The sequence below is a fragment of the Sciurus carolinensis genome, chromosome 12 (genome assembly GCF_902686445.1).
Source record: "Sciurus carolinensis chromosome 12, mSciCar1.2, whole genome shotgun sequence".
NCBI classification, from domain to species: Eukaryota; Metazoa; Chordata; class Mammalia; order Rodentia; family Sciuridae; genus Sciurus; species Sciurus carolinensis.
The window spans coordinates 39,100,836-39,110,785 of NC_062224.1; positions in this window are offsets into that span (position 1 = coordinate 39,100,836).

Sequence of the window (9,950 nt, forward strand, 5' to 3'; positions counted from 1 at the left end):
TGCCCTGCTCTGATAAGCCACCCCTATCTGTGCCTGCTGCCCAGGCCAAGTTTCACCCAGTGGGGGAAACTCACCCCATGACTCTATTTTTGTCCAAGTCTCTCAAAGCCTCCACTTCTTGAGTCCTGGGTTCTGGAGCGACTGGGGGTGCAGTCACCCTCTAGTCCGCCATCTTGGATCACCCCCCCCACTCATGATTTTCACCATTGGGTCTTATAATTCACACTGCACCTGAAATGCCACCTCCTCAGGAAAGCCATCCTCCAACTTTCCACTCTAAAGTTGTGATGTGATGCAAACACTATCTCCTAATCATGGTTTTTTTTTATTTTCTATGGGGCACACATCACTCTCTAATAGTTCTTCAAGTTATTTTCAATGGGCTTAATTTTCTATTTTTTTTCCCCAAGGAGAACCTAAGCTTGATGACAACAAAAGCCTTACCTGTCTTGTGTACCACTGTATCCTTCACAGCAGAACACTGTCACAGTGGTTAGAAGATAGCAGGTGCTTAGTAAATATGTGTTGAGTGAACAGATGAGAAGTCTTCTATATTCATGAGACAATCTACAAAGGAAAATAGATACATGTGTTAACTATAAGATAGCAGTAAGTGAAATTATATATATGTATACATGTATGTATATCTGTGAATACACCCATAAATATATGAATATATACATACACACACATATATGAATGAATATGAATGAAAAATAAAGTGAAGAGGAAGATAGGAGGAACAATGTAGACAGTGCAAGGAGCACACTCAAAAGTCCACTGATTTGAGGCAGTATGCCCTTTGTAGGCGATAGAAACAGGGATACACTGCATTTTGGTCAACAGTCGACCACAAAAGTGATGATGGTTCCACAAGATTATAACAGCTGAAATTTTCCTTTTGTCTAGTGACATCACAGTCACCCTAAAACTCACCTGCTTGTGGCAATGCTGGGGTAAACAAACCTACTGTGCAGCCAGCCAATTTGAAGTTTAGCATGCATGATTCTGTACAAGGCATAGCAATTGAATATGATAATAAATTACTGAATTGTTTATGTATTTTTGACACTACACTTTTTCATATTTATTTTACTGTAATAGTACTTATTGTAAAAAATTTACTGTTAAACAATGGCCGTTTGGCAGTAGCCTGCTACATGTCACGTTGACCAGGTCTCATGAGAGTATCAAGATGTCATGTGGCACAATTAACCCACACCATCCCAGCATGTGTCAGGGCACCCCAGGACGTTTTCACAATGAAGAAATGGCCTAACTTCTCTGAACAGATCTCTGTCATTAAGCACCACACAAGCACAGTTCAACTCTGCCACAGCATGAATTTTGAGGGTTAGAGGAGGGAACAGTGTGGGAAATGAGGCTGGGAGAGTGGACAGAGGTGAGATCTTTAAGCAATGTGGAATATTAAAAACCTGCTTCTTATTCTTTATATAATCAGGTGTCACTGGAGGATTTCAGGTAGAAAACTTAGACCATCTCTTTATAAATCTCTCTCTGGAAAAAGCAGTGAGGACACACAATAGATCAGAGACTAGAAGCAGGAAAACAGGAGAGCAGCTCTGCATGGAACCCAGGTGGGAGAGGTTTGTGGTTTGGACTAAGGTTGGGGTAAGGGGAGTGGGCAGGAGGTGGCAGATTAGAGAGAAACTGAGGAAGCAGCAGCATAGACTGCAGTCAGACCAGGTGCATGAGAGAGAGCAAGAGTCAAAGGTGAGTCCCAGGTGACAGGCAAAATCATGCTACCATCACCCAAGACAAGGCTTATGGGCCAGGGAGAAGATGAGAAATCTTCTCTGAGGGGAGGTAAGTTTGAGATACGTATGGGACAACAAGAGGATAAATCTTCTGTTTGGTTTTATAGTCAGACCAAGTCAAAGACACTATTTGCTATCATTGTGGATTCTTAAAACCATGGATACACATGACATTTCTGGAGAAGATGAACTGGGTCTACCTCTCAGGAAACTGCTCCTTCAGGTCTAGATTGTGAGACTAAGTTTGATACCCACCCAGGTTGTAAAGAGTAGTCATTGCAAGGCAATCTGAACTGCAAGCCAAAGATACCCTGACATTAGAGTTCAGTCTCCTCACTTGATTTGTACCACATAGTCTCAGTCAGGCAAGCTTCCAGGACCTTTGATTATGACCAGGCTAAAAACCATATGTTCCATTAGGTTCATATTCTGGCACAAAATTTATTGAGAAACTGCTATCTGAACCTGCAATATGTGCTTTCCAAATGATTTCTCAGCTTCAAAAAGCAGCCGTGCAATTAAATTTTAGCAGAGAAGCACTAATAGCTGTCCATCATGTGCAGCAGGCCCGAAAGGCACACATTTTACGTTGGCCAGAAAGAACATGTTGCTGTCCATATTTCATTCATCTCTCTTCAAAGGACAGAAAATTGTGTTAGTTAGCCAAGGCAGGAATATAATTTAACTTTGTGCATGACTGAAATGGTTCACATAACCCTGGGGACATCTGCTGTTTGTTCTCTTATTGTTTGTTGACAATAAGAGATGGTCACTTATTCTCCAGAGACTGGGACATCAAAAGACAGTTGGGAAACTTCTTTTTTGCTTTATGTCAATTTGCCCCTCATACAAGAGTTGCATGAGACAAATGTGGAATGGATGGTCATTTCCTGTCATTTTAAAACAAAGCAAGCAACTACTAATACTTACTATGTGTTCGCTTTAGGCCCAAAACAGTGCTAAACACTTTGCATGCATGCCTCATTGAATTATCCCAAATCTTGTGGGATAGCTCTTTTTGTCTCACTTTACAGATTGTGAGACTTGTTCAACCTAGCCATAAATATTCAGACAATTGGGACTTCTCCAGTTATATTTATTTTGAGAGAGCTAAATCCATGATTTAGGAGTCACTGATGTTTCCTCCATGGTTAGTTTCTTAAGAGCCCTACAATGGTACGCAACGCACAAAACACTGTAATAACCACCTACTGTCTTTTCCTTGTTAGATACCACTGCACCTTTCTGGTCAAAGGTCTTCTCCTTTAGGAACCTGAACTTTTCACTCCATATGACACCATATGACACCAGGTGAGGTATCAGCTAACCAAGATACCTGTTTCTTCCCCACAGGTCTAGACACAGAAGCAAACTTGCTTGGTCAGAAATCCCTATCCCTGAAACCAGCCAAGTGGCCCAGGACAAATCTGTTACCAAAGAGGGCCAGATAGAGCTTGTGAACAGTGACACATAAATAAAGTCCTGTTCATTTACCTGCCTTCACTAACTCTGAGGACAAGGGGCTCTAGAACAATTTTTGGTGGTGAAAAATATGCCAGAGACTAAAGTCAACACAGAAAAAGCAGGGCCAAGGTGCAGCAGAGCCAAAGGAATGGGTTCTGACACCATCATTCAAAGTCCTACATCCAGCCTTCCCTGGTGCTCTTTAATCCCTGGGACTCCCCAGCTACATGAGTCAATAAGTTGCCCTTTTTGCTAATTCTGGTGATTGAGCCAGTCTCTGTTGTTTAGACCTACAGAAACAGTTTTGTCAGAAAGTGATATTTTAAAGACCTGCAAAACATGATTAGAAAGAACTATTGTCATTGACTTCAAACTTCACCCATTGTACATTAGATGTTAATTACAGAAACTATTAATATAATGATTTCAGATATACCATTGAGAAGTTGCACCTTACAAGATGGTTGTTTCAATCTTAGAATGATTTTAACTACTGAGTCAGATATAACAATGACATGACCAGTTCCCACAGACTTTGACAATTAGCCTACTTTAAACAAACCTCAAAGATAACTGACACTATGAATCAGTTCCACCCTACACTGAAACATTAAGATATAATCTTTTAGATAGCTAGATCCTGTATTACCACATCATTATTATTCTCTAAATTTCCATAAAGTTTGTCAATACTAATTCATTTCAAATTTATGAGTTAATCATTATGAAAAGCAGGGTAGCATCTCATATTCATCACAAGTTATCTGAGGCATCGTGGCCATTAACTTCTCTGGACTCAAGGTCATCATGTAACAGGATGACAGAGTACCCAACCTGCTGCAGGGTGGAGAACATCTGGTGAGCCAAGAGAAACAAAAGCACTTTGAAAAATATAAAGATCACTAATATTAACTCAAAAACAAGATTTCTCAAGATAGAACTCAATTTTATTATGTGCCTTTTGTCATTTGGGTTATGAGGAATATCCACTAAAAACTCCAAATGGGGCAGGTCAAATATAGAGGAAAATTAGACTACAATAATAGAACTAGAAGAACATACTTACACCCCACCTGCCTTTTGGATCTAGTAACTCCTTATCACCTACAGGAAATCTACCCAAAACAGTCAAAACTTCATCTTCCAAATACTTTAAATTTTGATGTAACAACCATGCCATGTACCTCAAATCTTCTCTTTTAACCTTACCTAAGCTTCAAAGAAACCCTTCCTTCAGCAACAAGCAGGCCTAACTCTTTCTGGAGCTATTTGCCTGTATTTTTCTACACATAACCCAAATTCCCAGGTCCCTAAAAGACTTCTGGTTCCTCAGATAGTATATTTGAGGTCAGAAGGCAGGGAGATAAGGTATCACAGACAACAGCATTAATGAGAAGAATGATGACTAAAGGGAAAATTTTCCAGAAAAGGACTCTTACTTCTTCTACTCCTTTTCCCACAGTAAAATAAGAAGTCACAGAGGCCCATACAATTTCAGCAATCCAAATGCCTCTGTGAGCCAAATGACATTCTGGGTAACAAAGCACCAGGGTATTTGTCCTTCACTTGACCTGGCTTGCCCCCAGGAGACAGGCTCCCCCTTGCCTATCCTCCAAGTCACCTTAATAAACTCAGTCAGGCCTTACCAAGCTGCATTTCCCTTCTCAGTCAGAAAACAATATGCTCAGCAGAAGCATGAAATCTCTTGTGCAATTGTTACAGGTAACATTTCTGTGCCAAGCTGACACAGGTTAGTTCTAGTGACCCTCTTGCCCTGACATGTGAGCTTCTTGGCAGAGAAGAGTGAGGGCAAAATGACAGCCAAAAGCCAACAATGAACAGAAAGTGAAGCAAAAAGTCAATCAGATTACAACCAGATGATGCCAGGGTCTGTGTTTGCTTTAAAATGCTAAGAGCCAGGGTTTTCTTAACATGATGGAAATCATGCCAGGGAAGTGAAGTAGGTCAGTGGTTCACACACATATAAATGCCTGGAAAGTTGGTCAACATCTCCCTGTCAACCATAGATGGGAGAAGACTTTCCTCCAACTCTGAAGCCCAAGTGTCACAAGGGTCACCATGAACCTCTCCAGATTCTACTGGGAAATCTGAGCAGACACTCGGGCCTCTGGAGGGAAGATCCTATTCAATCACTATGTGGACAAAAATGCCACAGCTGTCATGAGAAGAAAACAAACAAACAAACAAACAACTATGTTTCTCTGGATTTCAATTCAAAAGACCAAAGGTAAAGGATGCTGGAGCCCTAGGGGGAGACATCCTAATGATCTATTTTGAGGAACTCTTAGCACCTGTTTGCAAGCACATCTCTCAAAATAGCATTCAGCAACAAGTTTCTAAAATGGCAAACATACTGCATCTTTTCCCTGGGAATGCTTAGTCTTGCTGATACTCTGTCCCAAGAAGTAATTTCAAATGAGCCTGCAGAATTAAGCAGAACAATGTTTAACCTGTGCACAGCCACTGCAGCAGCTGCAGCAGCAGATCCTGGTGCAGAGAAGACTGGAATAGGTGGGCTGGAGTAGGTGCTACCTAGGCCCCACTTCGTACCCAGCACACTCACCCATCAATAGGCTGAGAGCAGAGTCCTCTCTCAGCTACATAGCCAAGACCTCTGGTGCAGATTCTCATTCACAAACACTCCTGCAGAGTCAGTCCACCTGGGCCATGTGGCAGCTGCAGAGCATCCACAAACACTTACAATAATCCAGCAAGGAATCCAGACATAGGGTGCAAAGGGCTCAAGGTGAAGCTGGGCCACATTTCCCTTGGGGTGGGGAGGAGTGCAGGGGGATATTGGAGGATGGGGTGAGAAGTGTGCTTAGGGGGAGAGGGAGGGAGAGAGGGAAAGAGAGGGAGAAAGAGAAAGAAAATGAAAATAGGAAGCTGCAGGTTATTTAAAGGTGAGCCCTTACTAGCTTCTCTAAACTGCACAAACAGAAAGACCATATCAAAGACAAATGTAAAAGATTAGGGCACACAGTTTTTCACTGCTACCTTAGCCTAAGCAAAAATTCTTTTTTTAACTGACAATTAAAATAAAACATTCCCTACTGCAGAAAATCAGCCAACCCAAGCAACCCCCTCTCTCTGCATCTCTCAGCAATTCTGCTGCATAAACATGCTGAATGTCACAATGTCACAACCTACCACTTGCAATCTGGTCAATGTCCTTTTTGCTGTAGATAGGTGTGTCCCTTTCACAAAGTCAAGCATCTGGGAGGAACAGAGTCCATTCTGACCAGGAGGCACCAGTCACTGGAGATCAGCAAATGCTCTTATCATAGCAGAGGAAGAAGTCACTTTATGAATTGATCCTTCCACCTTCCCCAAATCTACTTTTCCTCTCCAAGTAGACTGATGAGTTCAGGTCTCCACAGGGCTAACATATGTATGAGAACCATAGAATTATATTGCCTTTCTGTTAGTGTTCTGATCTCCCTGCCTGTACCATATGAATGCAACATAGACATTCTCTACCTCTTCCTCCCTCCCTGCATCCCTCCCTCCCATCTCTCCACAGGGCTGCCAGTTAAGAATTTTAAAGGACCCTCCCCAGCTCAGAGAAAGGAAGACATAGGAAGCTAATTTGTAGGAAGGAACACTGATAAGACAAAAAGCCATATTTGCCTTAAAAAAATCATATCATACAGCATTTTCCCTTGAAGATGTCAATGGAAAAAAAGCAGAAAAAGACTGGCTTCCCAGTCTTGTTGCATAAATGAGTAGCTCAAAAGTTTTCCCAAAGATTGAAGAAAATCAAGAAATAATTTTTATGAGCACTTCCAGAAATGTTATGTTCTTATGGAGTCCACATATTCAACTAAAATTGAGATTACGTATATTTCAGGTAATAATGTTCATGTTCGTTTCTGATTTCTTCCATTACTCACCTGCTATCATGTCTCCAAAAATTTCTTAAAATTAATTGTACAATAGTGTATTAATACATGTGTAGAGAGTAATAATGTATAATTAGAACAAATTACAAAATTAAAAAATTAATTGCACAGCATGAAATATAGGACAAGGGAAAAAACTTTCTAAGTGAGAAACTAGGGGAAGAAATTAACAACCTGTAAATCTTCCTCTGCACAGTATAGTTGTCGTCCCTGTAAACTTCATACTTTTAAAAGTATTTTTTTCTACTTTTTAGGGGGAATGCTTTCAGTTTTTCTCCATTTAGAATGATGTTGGCCATGAGTTTAGCATAGACAGTCTTTACAATGTTCAGGAATGTTCCTACTATTCCTATTTTATCTAGTGTTTTTAGGATGAAGTGGTGCTGTATTTTATGCCATTTCTGCATCTATTGAAATAATCATGTGATTCTTAACTTTAAGTCTGTTGATGTGGTGAATTACATTTACTGATTTCTGGATGTTGAACCAACCTCACATCTCTGGGATAAAACCCACTTGATCATGGTGCACTATCTTTCTAATATGTTTTTTGTAACAAAACATATTTGTAACAAAACATATTTTTGTAACAAAACATATATTTTTCTTAACAAAATTTTAGCAAATTTTGTTAAGAATTTTTGCATCTATGTTAAGGATATTGGTCTGAAATTTTCTTCCCTCCATGTGTCTTTGTATGGTTTTGGTATCAGGGTGATATCAGCTTCAGAGAATGAGTTTGGAAGGGTCCCCTCCTCTTCTATTTCATGGAATACTTTGAGGACAAAAAATAAAAACAGGAATCAGTAATTGGGATAATTCAACTAAAAAGTTTTTTCTCAGAAAAGGAAACTATCAACATTGTGAAGAGAAAGACTATATAGTGGGAAAAAATCTTTGCCACACATACTTCAGATAGATTACTATCTCCGGAATCTATACAGAACTCAAAAAAAAAAAAAACCTTTACACCAAGAATTACAAACAATCCAATCAATAAATGGACTAAGGAAATGAGTAGACACTTCACAGAAGATCATCCACAAGCAATCAACATACATATGAAGAAATGTTCAACATCTCTAGTAATAAGAAAAATGTAAATCAAAACCACCCTAAGATTCCATCTCACCCCAATTAGAATGGCAATTATCAAGAATACAAGCAACAACAGGTGTTGGCGAGGATGTGGGAGAAAAGGTACACTCATACCTTGCTGGTGGGTTTGCAAATTAGTGCAGCCATTCTGGAAAGCAGTGTGGAGATTCCTTAGAAAACTTGGAATGGAACCACCATTTGAGCCAGCCATCCCACTCCTAGGCCTATACTCAAAGGACTTAAAATCAGCATACTTCAGTGATGCAACCACATCAATGTTCATAACTGCTCAATTCACAATAGCTACATTGTGGAACCAACCTAGATTCCCTTCAATTGACGGTTGGATAAAGAAACTGTGGTATATATACACAATGGAATATTACTCAGTCATAGAGAATAAAATTATGGCATTTGCAGGTAAATGGATGCAGTTGGAGAATATGCTAAGTGAGATAAGCCAATACTAAAAGACCAAGGGCTGAATGATCTCTCTGATATGCAGATGATGATACATAACAGGGGGTGGGAGGGATGTAAGAATGGAGGAAGGATGGATTGTATAGAGGAAAAAGAGGGGTGGGGAAGGGATGGGGGAAGGAAAAATAACAGAATGAGACAAACATCATTACCCTATATACATGTATGATTACACAAATGATGTAACTCTACTTCTTATACAACCAGAGAAACAACAGTAGTACCCCATTTGTATACAATGAATCAAAATAAATAAATTTTAAAAAGTATTTGTTGGCTGAGTATGGTGCCACATGCCTATAATCCCAGCAGCTTGGAAGGCTGAGGCAGGAGGATCAAGAGTTCAAGGCCAGCCTCAGCAAAAGCACGATACTAAGCAACTCACTGAGACCACCCTAAATAAAATACAAAATAGGGCTGGGGATGTGGCTCAGTGGTCAAGTACCCCTGAGTTCAACAGTAGTACCAAAAAAAAAAAAAAAGAGTATTTGTTTGATCATCACAGTGCTTAACAGAGTTAGTGCTAGAAAATATCATCCTTGAACCTTTTTACCATGTGGTATAACTGATTACTGTCACTAACCTCCTGAACCCCAGAGAATATCACTCCCTGCTATCAGGTGCCAAGTCAAGTTGCCTATGTGTCACTTTGCACAAAGATGTGGGAACATTCCTGACACATTGGTGGGTTTCATAATAATATTCAAAAGCAATAATGATATTCATATTTAAAAATCATAAGGATAATTTAATGAACAAGTCTACGATACTTTCTTAAGGAACCTAAGCCTAACCTAACCTTGCAGGTAGATTTTTACATGTTAACCTGCTGACATTTGTGGAGTACCTACATTGTACCTCCATCCTAAAGGGATCTTTAGTTTATTAAATGTGATGAGAAGGTACAAGGATCATATATGATACAAGATGTGATAAGTGCTATAATGTGACAAAAAACAAACCCTCCCACAGGCACAAAGACAGATGAGTCTGCTTTGATTTCCAGAACTTGGTAATTCTTGAGATGGAACTTGAGGAAGTGTAGGATACATTTTTTAAATGACTTTTGTTTTCTGATTTTATATGCAAGTCCTAACAATATCTGGAATAGAACCACTTTGAACCAGTTATCCCATTCCTTGGTATATACCCAAAGGACTTAAAATCAGCATACTACAGTGACACAGCCACATAAATGTCTATAGCA